Raw genomic sequence first — 17,183 nt, forward strand, 5'->3', positions numbered from 1 at the left:
GCCAACGTCTCAAGCCAACGTCACATTGACATCAAATACTGATACTAAGTCGTCAGGTATGGCAACCAAAATCCAACGTTTTCTAGACGTCCTAATGGCAACGTCCAAACAACGTCAAATTAAAACATCATTTGACGTTGATCTGTAGTTAGTTTTGGTTGTGGCATTAACTAACCAAAATCCAACGTCGAGCCAACGTCTCAAGCCAATGTCACACTGACATCAAAAACTGATGTTTAGTCGTCAGGTATGGCAACCATAATCCAACGTTTTCTAGACGTCATAATGGCAACGTCCAAACAACGTCAAATTAAAACATAATTTGACGTTGATCTGTAGTTAGTTTTAGGTTGTGGCATTAACTAACCAAAATCCAACGTCGAGCCAACGTCTCAAGCCAATGTCACACTGACATCAAATACTGATCTTAAGTCGTCAGGTATGGCAACCAAAATCCAACGTTATCTAGACGTCATAACGGCAACGTCGAAACAACGTCAAATTAAAACATCATTTGACGTTGATCTGTACCTAGTTTTAGGTTGTTGCATTAACTAACCAAAATCCAACGTCGAGCCAACGTCTCAAGCCAACGTCACATTGACATCAAATACTGATATTAAGATGTCAGGTATGGCAACCAAAATCCAACGTTATCTAGACGTCCTAATGGCAACGTCCAAACTACGTCAAATTAAAACATAATTTGACGTTGATCTGTAGTTAGTTTTAGGTTGTGGCATTAACTAACCAAAATCCAACGTCGAGCCAACGTCTCAAGCCAATGTCACACTGACATCAAATACTGATCTTAAGTCGTCAGGTATGGCAACCAAAATCCAACGTTTTCTAGACGTCATAACGGCAACGTCGAAACAACGTCAAATTAAAACATCATTTGACGTTGATCTGTACCTAGTTTTAGGTTGTTGCATTAACTAACCAAAATCCAACGTCGAGCCAATGTCTCAAGCCAACGTCAGATTGACATCAAATACTGATATTAAGTCATCAGGTATGGCAACCAAAATCCAACGTTTTCTAGACGTCCTAATGGCAACGTCCAAACAACGTCAAATTAAAACATCATTTGACGTTGATCTGTAGTTTTATTTAGGTTGTGGCATTAACTAACCTAAACCCAACGTCGAGCCAACGTCTCAAGCCAACGTCACATTGACATCAAATACTGATGTTTAGTCGTCAGGTATGGCAACCATAATCCAACGTTTTCTAGACGTCATAATGGCAACGTCCAAACAACGTCAAATTAAAACATCATTTGACGTTGATCTGTAGTTAGTTTTAGGTTGTGGCATTAACTAACTAAAATCCAACGTCGAGCCAACATCTCAAGCCAATGTCACACTGACATCAAATACTGATATTAAGTCGTCAGGTATGGCAACCAAAATCCAACATTTTCTAGACGTCATAATGGCAACGTCCAAACAACGTCAAATTAAAACATCATTTGACATTGATCTGTAGTTAGTTTTAGGTTGTGGCATTAACTAACCAAAATCCAACGTCGAGCCAACGTCTCAAGCCAACGTCACACTGACATCAAATACTGATATTAAGATGTCAGGTATGGCAACCAAAATCCAACGTTATCTAGACGTCATAATGGCAACGTCCAAACAACGTCAAATTAAAACATCATTTGACGTTGATCTGTAGTTAGTTTTAGGTTGTGGCATTAACCAACCAAAATCCAACGCTGTTTAGACGTCATAATGGCAACATCCAAACAACGTCAAATTAAAACATCATTTGACGTTGATCTGTAGTTAGTTTTAGGTTGTGGCATTAACTAACCAAAATCCAACATCGAGCCAACGTCTTAAGCCAATGTCACATTGACATCAAAAACTGATGTTTAGTCGTCAGGTATGGCAACCAAAATCCAACGTTTTCTAGCAGTCATAATGGCAACGTCCAAACAACGTCAAATTAAAACAACATTTGACGTTGATCTGTAGTTAGTTTTAGGTTGTGGCATTAACTAACTAAAATCCAACGTCGAGCCAACGTCTCAAGCCAACGTCACACTGACATCAAATACTGATATTAAGTCGTCAGGTATGGCAACCACAATCCAAAATTTTCTAGACGTCATAATTGCAACGTCCAAACAACGTCAAATTAAAACATCATTTGACGTTGATCTGTAGTTAGTTTTAGGTTGTGGCATTAACTAACTAAAATCCAACGTCGAGTCAATGTCTCAAGCCAACGTCACACTGACATCAAATACTGATATTAAGTCGTCAGGTATGGCAACCAAAATCCAACGTTTTCTAGACGTCATAATGGCAACGTCCAAACAACGTCAAATTAAAACATCATTTGACGTTGATCTGTAGTTAGTTTTAGGTTGTGGCATTAACTAACCAAAATCCAACGTCGAGCCAACGTCTCAAGCCAATGTCACACTGACATCAAAAACTGATGTTTAGTCGTCAGGTATGGCAACCAAAATCCAATGTTTTCTAGACGTCATAATGGCAACGTCCAAACAACGTCAAATGAAAACATCATTTGACGTTGATCTGTAGTTAGTTTTAGGTTGTGGCATTAACTAACCGAAATCCAACGTCGAGCCAACGTCTCAAGCCAATGTCACACTGACATCAAATACTGATATTAAGATGTCAGGTATGGCAACCAAAATCCAACGTTTTCTAGCAGTCATAATGGCAACGTCCAAACAACGTCAAATTAAAACATCATTTGACGTTGATCTGTAGTTAGTTTTAGGTTGTGGCATTAACTAACCAAAATCCAACGTCGAGCCAACGTCTCAAGCCAATGTCACACTGACATCAAAAACTGATGTTTAGTCGTCAGGTATGGCAACCAAAATCCAATGTTTTCTAGACGTCATAATGGCAACGTCCAAACAACGTCAAATTAAAACATAATTTGACGTTGATCTGTAGTTAGTTTTAGGTTGTGGCATTAAATAACCAAAATCCAACGTCTAGCCAAAGTCTCAAGCCAATGTCACACTGACATCAAATACTGATTTTAAGTCGTCAGGTATGGCAACCAAAATCCAATGTTTTCTAGACGTCATAATGGCAATGTCCAAACAACGTCAAGTTAAAACATCATTTGACGTGGATCTGTAGTTAGTTGTAGGTTGTGACATTAACTAACCAAAATCCAACGTCGAGCCAACGTCTCAAGCCAATGTCACACTGACATCAAATACTGATATTAAGTCGTCAGGTATGGCAACCACAATCCAAAATTTTCTAGACGTCATAATTGCAACGTCCAAACAACGTCAAATTAAAACATCATTTGACGTTGATCTGTAGTTAGTTTTAGGTTGTGGCATTAACTAACCAAAATCCAACATCAAGACAATGTCTCAAGCCAACGTCAGATTGACATCAAATAATGATATTTAGTCGTCAGGTATGGCAACCAAAATCCAATGTCTACAAAGCATCATAATGGCAACGTCCAAACAACGTAAAATTAAAACATTGTTTGACTTTGATCTTTAGTTTGTTTTTAGGTTGTGTTGTGATATTAACTAACCTAAACCCAACGTCAAGCCAACGTCTCATGCCAACGTCACATTGACATCAAATACTGATATTTAGTCGTCAGGTATGGCAACCAAAATCCAACGTTTTCTAGACGTCATAATGGCAACGTCCACACAACGTCCAATTAAAACATCATTTGATGTTGATCTGTAGTTAGTTTTAGGTTGTGGCATTAACTAACCAAAATCCAACGTCTAGCCAATGTCTCAAGCCAACGTCACATTGACATCAAAAACTGATATTAAGTTGTCAGGTATGGTAACCAAAATCCAACGTTTTCTAGACGTCATAATGGCAACGTCCAAACAACGTCAAATTAAAACATCATTTGACATTGATCTGTAGTTAGTTTTAAGTTGTGGCATTAACCAACCAAAATCCAGCGTCAAGACAACGTCTCAAGCCAACGTCAGATTGACATCAAATACTGATATTTAGTCGCCAGGTATGGCAACCAAAAGTCATAATGTTAATGTCCAAACAACGTCAAATTCTAACGTCATTTGACTTTGATCTGTAGTTAGTTTTAGGTTGTGGCATTAACTAACTAAAATCCAACGTCGAGCCAACGTCTCAAGCCAACGTCACACTGACATCAAATACTGATATTAAGTCGTCAGGTATGGCAACCACAATCCAAAATTTTCTAGACGTCATAATTGCAACGTCCAAACAACGTCAAATTAAAACATCATTTGACGTTGATCTGTAGTTAGATTTTGGATTGTGGCATTAACTAACCAAAATCCAACGTCGAGCCAACGTCTCAAGCCAATGTCACACTGACATCAAATACTTATATTAAGATGTCAGGTATGGCAACCAAAATCCAACGTTTTCTAGCAGTCATAATGGCAACGTCCAAAAAACGTCAAATTAAAACATCATTTGACAGTGATTTGTAGTTAGTTTTAGGTTGTGGCATTAACTAACTAAAATCCAACGTCGAGCCAATGTCTCAAGCCAACGTCACACTGACATCAAATACTGATATTAAGTCGTCAGGTATGGCAACCAAAATCCAACGTTTTCTAGACGTCATAATGGCAACGTCCAAACAACGTCAAATTAAAACATCATTTGACGTTGATCTGTAGTTAGTTTTAGGTTGTGGCATTAACTAACCAAAATCCAACGTCGAGCCAACGTCTCAAGCCAATGTCACACTGACATCAAATACTGATATTAAGATGTCAGGTATGGCAACCAAAATCCAACGCTTTCTAGCAGTCATAATGGCAACGTCCAAACAACGTCAAATTAAAACATCATTTGACGTTGATCTGTAGTTAGTTTTAGGTTGTGGCATTAACTAACTAAAATCCAACGTCGAGTCAACGTCTCAAGCCAACGTCACACTGACATCAAATACTGATATTAAGTCGTCAGGTATGGTAACCTAAATCCAACGTTTTCTTGACGTCATAATGGCAACGTCCAAACAACGTCAAATTAAAACATAATTTGACGTTGATCTGTAGTTAGTTTTAGGTTGTGGCATAAAAATCCAACGTCGAGCCAACGTCTCAAGCCAATGTCACACTGACATCAAAAACTGATGTTAGTCGTCAGGTATGGCAACCAAAATCCAATGTTTTCTAGACGTCATAATGGCAACGTCCAAACAACGTCAAATTAAAACATCATTTGACGTTGATCTGTAGTTAGTTTTAGGTTGTGGCATTAAATAACCAAAATCCAACGTCTAGCCAAAGTCTCAAGCCAATGTCACACTGACATCAAATACTGATTTTAAGTCGTCAGGTATGGCAACCAAAATCCAATGTTTTCTAGACGTCATAATGGCAATGTCCAAACAACGTCAAGTTAAAACATCATTTGACGTGGATCTGTAGTTAGTTGTAGGTTGTGACATTAACTAACCAAAATCCAACGTCGAGCCAACGTCTCAAGCCAATGTCACACTGACATCAAAAACTGATGTTCAGTCGTCAGGTATGGCAACCAAAATCCAATGTTTTCTAGACGTCATAATGGCAACGTCCAAACAACGTCAAATTAAAACATCATTTGACGTTGATCTGTAGTTAGTTTTAGGTTGTGGCATTAACTAACCAAAATCCAACGTCTAGCCAACGTCTCAAGCCAATGTCACACTGACATGAAATACTGATTTTAAGTCGTCAGGTATGGCAACCAAAATCCAACGTTTTCTAGACGTCATAATGGCAATGTCCAAACAACGTCAAGTTAAAACATCATTTGACGTGGATCTGTAGTTAGTTGTAGGTTGTGACATTAACTAACCAAAATCCAACGTCGAGCCAACGTCTCAAGCCAACGTCACACTGACATCAAATACTGATATTAAGTCGTCAGGTATGGCAACCACAATCCAAAATTTTCTAGACGTCATAATTGCAATGTCCAAACAACGTCAAATTAAAACATCATTTGACGTTGATCTGTAGTTAGTTTTAGGTTGTGGCATTAACTAACCAAAATCCAACATCAAGACAATGTCTCAAGCCAACGTCAGATTGACATCAAATAATGATATTTAGTCGTCAGGTATGGCAACCAAAATCCAATGTCTACAAAGCATCATAATGGCAACGTCCAAACAACGTCAAATTAAAACATCATTTGACGTTGATCTGTAGTTAGTTTTAGGTTGTGGCATTAACTAACTAAAATCCAACGTCGAGCCAACGTCTCAAGTCAACGTCACACTGACATCAAATACTGATATTAAGTCGTCAGGTATGGCAACCAAAATCCAACATTTTCTAGACGTCATAATGGCAACGTCCAAACAACGTAAAATTAAAACATAATTTGACGTTGATCTGTAGTTAGTTTTAGGTTGTGACATTAACTAACCAAAATCCACCGTCGAGCCAACATCTCAAGCCAATGTCACATTGACATCAAAAACTGATGTTTAGTCGTCAGGTATGGCAACCAAAATCCAACGTCTTCAAGACGTCATAATGTTAATGTCGAAACAACGTCAAATTATAACGCCATTTGACTTTGATCTTTAGTTTGTTTTTAGGTTGTGACATTAACTAACCTAAACCCAACGTCGAGCCAACGTCTCAGGCCAACGTCACATTGACATCAAATACTGATATTAAGTCGTCAGGTATGGCAACCATAATCCAACGTTTTCTAGACGTCATAATGGCAACGTCCACACAACTTCAAATTAAAACATCATTTGATGTTTATCTGTAGTTAGTTTTAGGTTGTGGCATTAGCAAATCAAAATCCAACGTCGAGTCAACCTCTTAAACCAACGTCAGATTGACATCAAATACTGATATTTAGTCATCAGGTATGGCAACCATAATCCAGTGTTTTCAAGGCGTCATAATGGTAACATCCAAACAACGTCAAATTATAACATCAATTTATTTTATTTTTTTTAAATTGTTATTTAATATAGTGGTTTCACTTTATTGTTATGGTTCCTTTTGAAATTTATGTTGTTGCGTTGTTGCACCTACAGTCGTGGCCAAAAATATCAGCACCCTTGGTAAATATGATCAAAGAAGGGTGTGAAAATTCATCTGCTTTAATCGTTTTGCACTTTTATATAAAAAATTCACAAAAATGTATCCTTTCATTGGATAATAAGAATTTAAAACAGGGGGAAATATCATTATGAAATAAATGTTTTTTTTTTTCTAATACACATTGGCCACAATTAATGGCACCCTTTTATTCAGTACTTTTTGAAACCTCCATTTGCCAGATTAACAGGTCTATTTTTTTTTTCTATAATGCCTGATGAGGTTAGAGAACACCTGACAAGAGATCAGAGACCATTCTTTCATCCAGAATCACTCCAGACCCTTTAGATTCCCAGCTCCATGTTGGTGCTTCTTCAGTTCACTCCTCTCATGTTCTGTAAGGTTCAGGTCAGAGGACTGGAATGGCTATAGCAGAAGCTTGGTTTTGAGCTCAGTGACCCATTTCTGTGTTGTTTTCGAGGTTTGTGTTTGGATTATTGTATGGTTGAAAGATCAAAACATGGACCATTATAAGATTTCTAACAGTCACTTACTGATTTTTTATCTGTTGGTATTTGATAGAATCCATGATGCCATGTTTCTAAACAAGATGTCTAGGGCCTCCAGCAGAAATATAGGCCCAGAAAAAAAACAAATACAGCAGTATATTTCATTGTGCACATGGGTTACTTTTTTCTCTCTGTGTTCACCTAACCCATCTTGAGTGTTTGCTGCTAAAAAAATCTCATTTTTTTGGTTTCATCTGATCATAGAAGCCATTCACATTTAAAGTTCCAGTCTTGGCTGATAACTGAATTATGCTTTAGTTTGTTTTTGAATGAGCTAGGATAATTTTTCTTGTAACCCTCCCAAACAACATGTGTTGATGTAGGTTCTGTTTGACTTTTTTTAAAAGGTTTTCTGAACCAGAGACTCTGCTATTTGCTGCAGTTCTCCAGCTGTGACCTTTGGCGAGTCTTTAGCTACTCAAACTCTCCTTCTCACCACACATTAGGACGATATAGACAAGTCCTCTTCCAAGCAGTTTTGTAACATTTTATGTTGATTGGAGATTCTTAATTATTGCCCTGATGGTGGAAATGGGAATTTTCACTGCTCTAGCTCTTTTCTTAAAGCCACTTCACCAATTTGTTAAGCTCAATTATCTCAATTATCACATCAGAAATACATTCTTTGGTTTTTCTCATTGTGATGAATGATTAAGGGAATTTGGGCTTTGTTTTCCCTCCTCTTTATATTTCTGTGAAACAGGTAGCCATAGCCATAGCTGGATAATTTCATGTTTATAATCAAGCTTGAGTGCTCAAAATTGTGAATTTGAATGGGAATATACTTCAGAGATATTTTACTCATAAAAATTTCTAGGGGGGCCAATAATTGTGTCCAATGAGCATTTGAGAAAAAACTTTTCATTTCTTATTATCCAATGAAAGGATACATTTTTGTGAATATTTTTTTAAATAAAATATCAAAAGGATTAACAATGAATTTTCACAACCTTCTTTGGTCACTTTTACAAAGGGTGCCAGTATTTTGGGCCACGACTGTACCTGCTTTCATTAGAGTGTTAGAATAAGTTGATGTACTTGCAAAGTTACTTGTAGTCAGTCAAACATATTCTGGGAGAGCATCAGAATTAGAAATTAAGCAGACAGTCTATTAGTACTATAATGAGAGTTAGTTGACATGTAAGTGCAATACTTATATTGTCAATAGAATATTCAAAAGGGACTATGAAAATAAAGTGTTATGACTTTAATTTGACCCATGACCATTCATGAACCATAACAGTTTATATAAATTGATATCCAATCTGTCACAGTTTTTCTGTCTTTTCTGTCACAGTCTTCTGTGAGTGTTGTGTTTGTTTGGTGCCATGTGCTTTTGTCCTGTCTCTTTTCTGACCCCGCCCACCTTGTCACCTCAACGTCTTGTAAGTGTTACTGGTTCTCGTGTTTTTTTGCATCTTGGTTTTGTTTTTGCCGTGTTGGCTTTTTTGTTCTTAGACTCCAGAGGGTTAAAGTTAATCTTCCCTGCATTTGGACCCAGACCCTGTTCTTTCTTTGCTGGCCCGTGACACAATCTTGTTTGCAATATAATGCAATTCAAACACTCTCAAACATGTTAAGACATATTTAGGAGGATCAAAACAGTATTGCTTACTTAATTCTGGGCTGGAAACATTGTTTATCAAAACATAAACTTGTTGATCTTTGTGTTGGAAAGTAAAGTGAGTGCATGCAGACAATGCAAGCATTACTGTTTATTGTACAGTCTTATAATTATGCAATATAAATGTCTAATTCCTTTGCTATAATTTAGTCTGTTCTTATATATGTTTTTTTTAAATATATAAAATAATTGATCAGATTGATTGCTGCTTCTTACTTGCATTTTTCATATTTAAAGTACATTCTAGTTAAAAATTTAAAATTACAAATTTCATATTTAAATGTTGATCTCATCCATCAATGATGAATATGCTTCAAACTTTTTCTGTGTATGGATTTTGTGAATAAGCACTACAGAATAATACAAGTTAATTTAAAGTATATTATTGTTTATTTTATTTGGATTTTTATTATTATTATGATTATTATTTGTATTTTTATTTTTTTGCCAACCCCCATAATCCCACGCCCAAACATAATGCAACACGGTGACATCGCGCTATTGCGCCATTTTGCGACTACTTGGCGGTCTTTTTTGGATCGGCAGGCATCAGTTTATCAGGCGGCCTGCGGTGCACTTACAGCTCAAACTGTGGTGAGTATATCTGGGTATTAGATCATGTATAACGTAAAAGTGTTTATGCCCCCCTATATAATGATATTACTTGTAATACGTATCAAATACATCGAAGTGTTTTAGCTGCAAGACCGATGGGTAGAGATAATTAATTAAAAAATGGTAACGTTAACTGTTATATCCCTGAAATAAAAACGCCTGAGTCATTAAAGCCATCTAACTGTTAGCGCTGAAAAACAGTTCAAATAAAGTTTAAACTTGAGACATATGTTTTTAATTATTATATTATTATTATTATTGTTTCGAATAATTTAACGTTAAGCTTTTCATCATGAAATTTGTTCGATTCAATGCTTTTTTTTCTTCAATTGTGTCATGCGAATTAGTTATACAGGTGTTTATAGTAACTTAATATTCTGCTGTACAAGTTTAATTAATTTTGGATCTCCTTTAGCTGTCAGATTTCTACACACGATGTAAAGAGGCTCCTTTTTTATTTATTTTAAGCAAAAACAGCCTTTTCTTCTACAAGCTCTAGTTTTATATTTGGGGTTCAAGTTTATCACTAAGGTATAGTATTTAATATAGTGTGAATTTAGGGGCTATACTATATGAGGTTATAACTTTTGTTTTGTTTTTGCTTTGTTTTGCATTTATCTCTTTGCCATGTTCTGAAGAAGCCATATTGTTGTAAGGTATGTTTTTTTGTTCATTTATAAAAGAGCCGCTAGAACAATCTGCTTTAATATATTACATTAATTAGATTAAAATATTAATAGATTGAAGGTAGTTAATCTGATTCTTCTGGTTTTCTTGTGTGCTCTTCTGTTATCCTATAATTTTGCACTTTACAGTTGCTAGCAAGGAGAAAATGAATGAAATTAATATTTACAGGCCAAGTTGTTGAAATAGTGTTGGTTTTACATTTTGAAATTGCACAATATCAGTTGTTTTGCAATAAGATAAAAACCTGCCAGTTTGGGTGAGCCTATGACTTTTAATCTAGTACCAACTGGAGGACCTGTATGATATCTGCATTATACTAGATATGATGAACACGTAACAGAAACTATAACACCTGCCTCATAATGTGTCATGTATAATTAATTATTTGGGCATTACTCTTGTATCCACAGGTTGATGAAAAATGAGGTCATGGCCTGTTTCAGTATGAAGTGGGGGAAGGGGAAGCTTGCTTTCACCAAGATCAATCTGTACACTGTTGTCACAGGTAAAACAAAATTAACATATAATACAAATATTAGCATCATATCATTGTGACATTCAGCGTTGTTTAGTTTCTGTTTTAGTTGGTTTAGTGAAAACCAGTAACCTCGTATTGTAGGTACTCATCTGTCACACAGAAATCACACAAACTTCCATATATACACTTCTTATTGATTGGCAGGTCATTCCTGTTGCCAGCCTATCTTTATTGTTCAGAACTCTAACAATTGTTTTTGCATTCTCTAACAATTGTTTTTGCATTTAATGTATTAGACATTAAATGTTAATTTACCTTAAGACACTCTGCAAAAAAATACTGCAATGTGTCTTTGTTGTCATGGTTTTCTTTTGCTAGATTGTCTGCTTAGTGTTTGTCAATTGCATCACAAGCTGAAATATATTTTGATGACTTATAGCATGTAATTTACATTCATGGCTCTTAAAGCTAGGGTAGATTTTTATTTTTTTCTAAGAAACCAAATCAATAGTGTAAGTGGTCTAAATGTATTCTGTGGAAGGCAAATAAATAGTTAATGATTACATTCAGTGATTACTATAGTGCATCATATCCTATACTTACACATTTTCTTATTCAAATATTTCTTACAGAGAGTGTCCAGAAAACATCAAAAGAGACGGGGCAAATACTGCAGCAGCCACTGCCTTTTGTTTAAAATATGCCCCAGCAGAGCCGTCGCAAGGAGGGTGAGAGGCCCTGTGCAAAGTTGATGTGCGAGGCCCTCTACAATTTTGCGTGTATGTGTGTGTGTGGTGGGGGAGGTTGCTGTAGCAAGGCAAGGCAAGTTTATTTATATAGCAAATTTCGAACAAAATGGTAATTCAAAGTGCTTTACATAAAATTAAGTAAAATAATCATGAAGAACAAAAGTAAAACAAGCAATTTTAAAACTTTGGAAATTATTTAAAAATTGACTTGAATTTAAAACAGTTAGAAATAGAAAATGATCTTACAGTTAATACATAAAATACAGTGCAATCAGGTCGGACATCGCACAGTGCTCATTCAATAAATGCACAGCTAAACAGATGAGTTTTGAGTCTAGATTTAAATGTGACTAGTGTTTTAGCACATCTGATCTCTTCTGGAGGCTGATTCTGGAAGCAATGTATTTTGGTCCTAGGTCTTTGAGTGACTTCTAGACAAGTAGAAAGTACTTTAAAATCAATCTTAAATGTAACTGGAAGTTAATGAGGACTGGTGTGATATGCTCAGATGTTCTAGTCAGAATCCTGGCAGCAGTGTTCTGGATGAGCTGCAGCTGTCTAATGGTCTTTTTGGGAAGGCCGGTGTGGAGCCTATTACAATAGTCCACCCTGCTGGTGATAAAGCATGAACAAGTTTCTCCAAGTCTTGGCTGGAAACAAAACATCTAATTCTTGCAATGTTTTTTAAATGATAGTATGCTGATTTAGTTACTGCTTTGACATGACTACTGAAACTAAGGTCTGTCTCCAGAATCACACCACGTTTCCTGTCTTGATTTTTAGTTGTTAGACCCCTAGAGTCAAAGTATGCATTCACCTTAAAAACTTCATCTTTGTTTCCAAATGCAATGACTTCAGTTTTTTCCTTGTTTAACTGAAGAAAGTTCTGGCACATCCAGCTATTAATTTCATCAATGCATTGGCAGAGGGAGTCAGTGGGGCTGTATTCATTTGGAGATAAGGCTAGGTAAATCTGGGTATCATCAGCATAGCTGTAATAGGCAATTAGGTTCTTTCTCATTATTTTACTTAGAGGAAGCATATACAGGCTAAACAAGAGCGGTGCAAGAATTGAACCTTGTGGGTCTCCACATATCATGGATGTCTACTTAGACTTATGCTCTCCTAGACTCACATAATGATCGCTCCTTTTTAAGTATGACCTGAACCATTTGAGTACCATCCCAGAAAGCCCGACCCAGTTTTCCAGTCTCTCTAGTAGTATGTTATGATCGACAGTGTCAAACGCAGCACTGAGATCTAGCAATACCAGCACTGATATATTGCCAGAGTCACAATTTAAGTTAATATCATTTATTATCTTAATGAGTGCTGTCTCTGTGCTGTGATGCGGTCTGAAACCAGATGTTTAAGTGTTTATTCAGCTGATTAAAAACTACCTTTTCTATAATTTTGCCTATAAAAGGAAGATTAGATATTGGTCTATAATTGCTCAAAATGGTGTTATCAAGATTGCTCTTTTTCAGGAGGGGCTTAACAACTGCAGTTTTCAGGGAGTTTGGAAAAGTCCCAGAAAGAGATTTACTTCTAAACAGTTAAGCACACTTTTGAAAAAAGATGTGGGAAGGTGTGTCAATATAGCAAGTTGATGATTTTAGTTGCTGCACTATGTCTTCCAAAATGTTGTTTGTTTTCTTACTGACTATTATTGGAGCAATATCATTAATAACATTCTTAACTTTTGAGTTGAAGGAATCAAGGAGAATATCAACAGAGTCGGCAAAAATACTTGGTGTTAAAGATATGGCCTCCGTAAATAGTACACTAGTGTTCTTGTTAGGGCTGCACTATTAATTGCATGCAATTGTCATGCATGTCTCGTCAGTAAAGCTGGTTCTGTGATTAGCGGTGATTAGCGGTTGATGTCAATAACCTGCTTTCAAATGGAGCCGCACTTAATAGACAGAGCCGTAGTTCGCTGACAAGCTACGCAATATCGCGTTCATAACCGCATGAGATTCTTCTGCGATTTTGAACGCAATAATGCACCACTTGTCAGCGAACTACGGCTCTGGTTATTAAGTGCGGCTACATTTGAAAGCATATCCGTTCTGACAGAGACAGTTCTAGAGTAAGTGGTAGCAGAGATCAATATATCAAAGAAAATACAGGAAGTGATCAGATAGTACTACGTCCTTAATAACAATGAATGAATGTTTAGAGCCCTACTGATGATTACATCTAGAGTGTGTCCACCTTTGTGTGGGTCCATGCACATGCTGAATCAAGTCAAAGGTATTTAGAACTGTTATCATTTCTTTTGTAGTTTTGTTTTCTGCATTGTCTATGTGAAAATTAAAATTCCCTGCATTAGCAAAACAGTCAAACTCTGAGGAAATCATTTGATAACGTTTCTGTTACCTCAACAAATGCTGAAGAGTATTTTGGAGGCCTGTAAATAATAATAAAAGAATGTGTTGAGCACCTTTTAGCACAATCCCTAAATATTCAAAAGACAAGTCATGACCAAATGACACTTGTTTGCATTGATAGACATCTTTTAAAAAGCAGCTCCACCTCCACCTCTCCTAACAGTCCTGCAAACACTCATGGAAGTGAAGTTAGGAAGGACTGCTTCATTGAGGACTGTTGAACTGCAGCTGTCCTCTAGCCATGTTTCATTTAGAAACATAAAATCCTAATTGTTTGTGGTTATAAAGTCATTGATTACAAAATGATTAAATTTTTAGTGAGCGAATGTTTAAAGATGCCTAACTTGATGGCAGTGCTTTATGTCATTACATCAGTTTTAGTTTTGATGCATATTAGATGAGTTTGCCCTTCGGCTTTAAGATGGCCTTAAACTTTCTGTCACATGATAAAGTGAAATCGAGAAAGCTACAGGCACACTGGGTTCCCACTTGTTCTTTAAACATTTGTGAATGGTTGCGGTTATTATAGCAGGGACCCGACACATATCACTGAGAGCTTTCTATCAGTGTTTTTGGTTCACCTTCAGCAGATGAGGGTTGGGGCCTGCTGTTGCTGCAGCGGTCTGAAGCGCTCACAGGAGCCAGGGCCCCCCAGGCTTTGATGTTTTGGGACCCTGCTTTTTTCTTGTTGACATTTGCGGGGCTTGCAGCGAATGAGTGAGAGAGTTAGTCCAAGCATACCCACAATTCTACCATTTTTCAGTGAAAAGCCACAGAAGTGGAGTGCTGGAGAGAGGAATATGTGTCTGGGTGAGATGGGTTGTTCTCTGTGTTTCTGTGGCTGTGAAGTATGTCTGGCTTCCCCGGCCTGTCTTCAAGAAAGTCATCCTTGAGTGCTGAGTCTTGTATCTGTTTTCGATACATTCACAGTCTGTCTGTGAGGAGGCTCTCGAGGCAGGTCTCTTCTGGGATGGTTTGTCATCCAGCAGTGCTTTTTGTGGCTGCATGTGTTATCAGTTGGGAGTGGGTCCCACTGATTGAACGACTGAACTTGGAGTCTTCAAAGGTGTTGAAAGAGTCACTGAAGTCTTCTTAGGGAGTTTGACTGCTTTTTGAGAGGTATCATTCTTCCCCACATGGATTGATAATTAGATTTGTAGTCTTGTGCTTCATTTTCTGAAGTTCCTTGTTCACATAAGAGACCGTTTGCTTGAGGAAGCAGCATGTTATTGTAGTCCTGCTACGGATCGTTTCTGATAATAGAGTCACCCACTATCAGAGTCCTAGGGCTCCGGCTACGCTCTGAGCTGAATGTCCACTGTCTGTAGTAACGGGTGTTAGCTGCTAATCACATTTGGGGGATTCCTCACCCGCATTTCATTATTCTTCAAATCTGTTTTCAATGTATAGTGGGAGGTAGGAATACTGGTATTTACAAGCCTTGTCATAGTTGAATCTGGGGTAGAGAAACTCACGGCAGGCAATACGAGAAACTCATGGACAATCTGATTCTTGTGTTCCTCTGGGTCTTGCACCCTGTTTGTGCCGATCGATTAGTGTGATGATCCGTTTCGCTTGGTCCTCTACACTTGGTACAAACTGTTGGAGATTCAGAAGATTCATGGGACTCACCGGCTGTATGCTGAGAGGGTCCATGACGACAGTCTGCTGAGTGTTTCGCCTGTTTTTGGAAGTCCAGCAAGTAACTTTGTTTCAAGAATCACAATTCTTTGTAGAAGTTTGCAGCAGTTCATGCAACAAGTAGATCCAACAGGAGGCATTTTCTCTCTCTTCCATTTGAATGTAGGCAGTTGTTTTCCCATCTCCAGAATGTAAGCTGCTGGCAGTGGGAGGCAAAGTCTTCTTTTGTAGTATTATTCCAGTCAAAAAAAGTTTTTAGTTTTAGCGTTTGTGCCAAAAATATTTTGTTTGAGCACTGTGCTGATCTGCTGAAGTAAAAAATCGTAGAAAAATCTGAGAAAAGTACAGAAATAATAAGCGAAGCGCAGAACAGTAGGCTAGAACGTCCGAACGGTAGCAAAGCCAGAACCGCAACAAACTCAACTTTAACATGCATCTGTTCGATTGTGATGCCTTGCTCACTGACATGCTTGCGCACAAATCATGGCCACGCACTAACTCATAAGGATCTACAATCATAATTATAATAAGTTAATAAGAATGCTTAAATTAGTTCTAGGCTTGTAGACAGTTATATATGAAGAGTTCAGATGGAAAGTGCGATCCAACATTTTCTTCTAAAATAATTATTTTCTCATCTTCCTATGTTTATGTTCAGTATTTCACTTTATTGGGAAAGAAAAGAAACTGTTTATTGCTATTAAAGTGAAATTAAACGGTACTAGGTTTTTGCAGCTGAATTTTACATCTAAAATCAATTTGCACTATTTGAAAATAATATTTTCTTTTAAAATGTGCACTCTCACTCTTATTCGTATGTTTAATAGTCGAAAACGCAAATGTCTATTGTCACATTTATTTTATGTTTTACATGAATCATTAACCTATCGCATTTTTTCAATTCAAAAGGCGAAATTTCATAAAAGGTTGAGTAGTTTGCATCTCTAGATAGTCTATTATGTTTGGTCGCTGAACATTTCAATCATAAAACAGTTCTCTAATACCGTAGGCTACTGCTTACATTTTTCCACAAACTCTAGTTATGTTGTGACAGTAAGACCCACATTCTTTGATATGATTGGCCATCTCGACCACTGAGGCAGACCAGCCTAGAGCCTTGCACGGACCTCAAATTTAAGCCCTATCCCTAGACCTAGATTTTTTTTTTAATGGCCAAGCGGCCAGTGCCAGACAGTGAACCTATGGATCAGTTTAGCCTTCTTAAATCATCACGACTTGCCTAAAATAAAATCTATAGATATATAAAACAGTTCAAGTATGTTTAAAAATTAAACCTAGATAAATGTGCGCTATATCCAGTAGTTGTGCGGAGAGTGCAAGCAAAAGCGTGCTGGCCAGTGCAATCACTTGCATTTTTTTTT

At 37.1% G+C, this 17,183-nt stretch overlaps 1 protein-coding gene and 1 long non-coding RNA gene across 2 annotated transcripts in view; one reads left to right on the forward strand and one right to left on the reverse strand.

Annotated features, from left to right (window-relative positions):
* The window catches only part of LOC113062565 (serine/threonine-protein phosphatase 6 regulatory ankyrin repeat subunit A-like), a 215,327-nt gene that overhangs the window by 148,804 nt on the left and 49,340 nt on the right, over positions 1 to 17,183 (reverse strand). The gene's annotated exons all lie outside the window — the stretch shown is intronic.
* Positions 9,700 to 11,868, forward strand: LOC113062569 (uncharacterized). Its single transcript, XR_003278557.1, has 4 exons — positions 9,700 to 9,832; positions 10,492 to 10,509; positions 10,951 to 11,045; positions 11,651 to 11,868. It is a non-coding gene; the product is annotated as an uncharacterized LOC113062569 (long non-coding RNA).

Source organism: Carassius auratus, chromosome 44, assembly GCF_003368295.1.
Source record: "Carassius auratus strain Wakin chromosome 44, ASM336829v1, whole genome shotgun sequence".
Classification (NCBI taxonomy): domain Eukaryota; kingdom Metazoa; phylum Chordata; class Actinopteri; order Cypriniformes; family Cyprinidae; genus Carassius; species Carassius auratus.